Raw genomic sequence first — 2,987 nt, forward strand, 5'->3', positions numbered from 1 at the left:
GTTTGATAACTTGTTTTCCTATTTGGCATGCTTACCTCTGATTGGTCCTCACCATTCACCTATTTTACATATACCTCCCTACCCCTTCCTGATTGGTTTTCCTACACCGTTGTGCCCACCTTTGAGTGGTGTTGTCCCTTTAACCTTTTTTGCATACTCACAAACCAATCAGCACACACTCCTCCTTTTGAATCCATAAAGGGCCCCAGACCCAGCCACATGGCAAAACCTCCCCTGACACCCCATCTCCCACTCCCGAGTTCCCTTTCCACGGAAAGCCATTTTCATCGCTCAATAAAATTATTCTCAGCCCTTCTCACCCTCCAATGTCCAGTATATCTTCATTCTTCTTGGGCGAGGTACAAGAGCTTAGGAACCACCGAACGTGGGTACAAGTTATAATACAGGCAAGCTGGGGTACAACAGCGAGGCCGAGTGAGACCTGGGCAAGGCATCCCTGGCTGGGGGCCCTGGCTTGCAAAGTGACCAAGAGGAAAAGTCCTACATCGTTTGGGCAGACATGGGAATTTCCAAAGAAGCTGGAGGGGCTGTGTGCTAAGAGGAACCCACACTTGAGTTAGTACTTGTTGGGTGACTCAGGGTCCCTGGTGTGGAGTCCTGATAAATGAGCAATGATGAGGAAGAAACCCCAGGTTGGGGAGGGGCCCAAGTCGGGAGAAAAATGAACAACTGTTCTGAGAGACAGCTAATCACAAACAACTGGGCACAACGACCTCATTCTGCTTGTTCTGTATGTTGCCCTCTTCAACGTGACCCTATGAAACTTTCCTTTAGTGCCTGCCTCTTTGCAGACAACCCCTTCTCTGCTCATTGTAATTGTAACCTTGCAACATATTTTCATATCTTCTCTAATAAATCTGCCTTTCTTTACCTACAACTGGCTTGGTAAATTCCCTCACCTCCTGTGCCACCAAACCCAGAGAGTTGCTACCTGCGTCACCGGGCAGATGAAGTTACCCCTGCTCAGGACACCCAGCGTGACCCATGGCCCAAATCATTGCATTTCAATGCTTTGGACACACTGTCCCCGGAGCTGGGCTGCCCAGCTTTTATTGATTGAGCACCCTGGGTGCAGGTCGCCTTGTTGGAGTTGGGAAAGGATTGTTTTCAAAAGAAGGAAAGGCTCCCTCTAGGAGCAAATGACTGTCTTGGTGCAAGGGTTCTGTGTGATCAAACATGTGAAATGCTTGTGAGACCCAAGCCACTGATGGTCTCCAGCCCTACTCTTTCCTTATGTAGTAGGTTCTTAGGGTTCCCCACCATGAAGGGCTCTGGGCCTAGCCATTTCCACCCCACACGGGCTCTTCCAACAGGCAATTCATGCCCCCAAGTTCCCCATGGGGGGACAAATGTCAACTCTGGATGGCCAATGGTTTCCCCGGCCCACTTCTGCTTCCTGTCCTCCCTCTCATCCCCCTAATAAGTTTTTTGTCCTCTTCCATCTCAGGGACAGCCTCCTGCAGGCCTTGCTCACCTCAATGATCACCTACTACACGCGTGGCTCTGGGCTGGGTTCTCAGGGGAAGACAGACGAGGGAGCTGCAGTCCCCCAGGAAAGGTCTCTCAGGACTCCAGTGGGTGAGAACCGCACCTTCACTGTTCAGCTCCCAGATAAACAGACATTTTTCAGGGTCACCTCTGATTCAATCTCCCCCTGCCACCAAATCAATTTATTTGGTTTATGGATTTTTCTGTTTTGCCAACCAACATGGATCATCTTACAACCACGTATGGATCTTTAGGTGACAGACTTACCTTCTGAGGGCAGGCTCTGAGCCACAGGACTACAGTTCAAATCCTGGCTCTGCCCCTTACCTGCTGGCAGACCTGGGGCAAGTTGTGTGACATCTCTGTGTCTTAGTTTCCTAGATGATGAAAATGATACAGGTAGTATCTTCCACTTCCATAGTATCTAAATGAATTGATCTTATAGGTCACTCAAACGGGGCCTGCCAGGAATAAGCTCTCGATCACTCTCAGTTATTTTTATGGGGAATTTGGTCTCTATTTAGTTTTTCACTCTCATGGCTAGAGATCAAATACAGGACGTTCAGTTATGTTGGAATTTCAGATAATAACAAACGATTTTTTAAAAGTGTGTTCTTTATCCTCCTTTCCCTCACTGTCTTTCCTCTTCCCCCCTGCCCTCCTGGATTTTCCCAGAAGCACCCTGCATCTCCCTCCATTGCGTGGTGTCCCACACGCCATCAGGTACCCACTGCAGTGCCCCAAAGACCAAAGGCCCTTCTGTTTAGCAGAATTCATTTCCTTATGTTATAGGAATTATTCAAAAATTATTTGAGGCAGATAGAGAGGAAAAGGGGTCCTTGGGAAGTTTTCATTTCTGTCTTAAAAGCAGCTCCAAAAAATGTTTCTTGTCTAGCAGGAAAGCCCCGGCTCTTAGAGTCAGGCTGGCAACCTTTGATATGCAAATGTGGACCATTAGAAACCGGGTCCACCCAAACATGGGAATTCCCACCATCTTTTCCTTGCCCCTAGGTTTGCCTGGCAGTATGGCCGCCCCCACATAGCCCCACCTGTGTAGAGCATCATGGCACCCTGTATTTGCATATTAAAATGCTAGGGTGAAAGGGCCAGGTTTTTCAGGGGTTACATGAATGAGATGCCTGGTCAAACCAATCCCCTGAGCCCTATGCAAATCAGATACCGCCTCCTCTAGCATCCTTATATAACTGGCTAATTTCCGTGGCACTCGGTTTCCTCTCTCAGTGTTGGAGCCCCCCTCCCTCTGTCCCTTCTTCCTCCTTTCTTGCCTATTAAACTCTCCACTCCTTAAAACCACTCCATGTGTTTCCGTGTCATTTTATTTAAATCAGCGCAAGACTAAGGATCCTGGTGTTCCTTCAGTCACTGGAGCTGTATCACTTACAATAGCAATTGAGGTTTCAAAGAGCACCCCCTTCCACCAGCTACACCAGCATGCACACACAAATTCAGGGTTTCCC

Source organism: Chlorocebus sabaeus, chromosome 19, assembly GCF_047675955.1.
Source record: "Chlorocebus sabaeus isolate Y175 chromosome 19, mChlSab1.0.hap1, whole genome shotgun sequence".
Taxonomy (NCBI): Eukaryota; Metazoa; Chordata; class Mammalia; order Primates; family Cercopithecidae; genus Chlorocebus; species Chlorocebus sabaeus.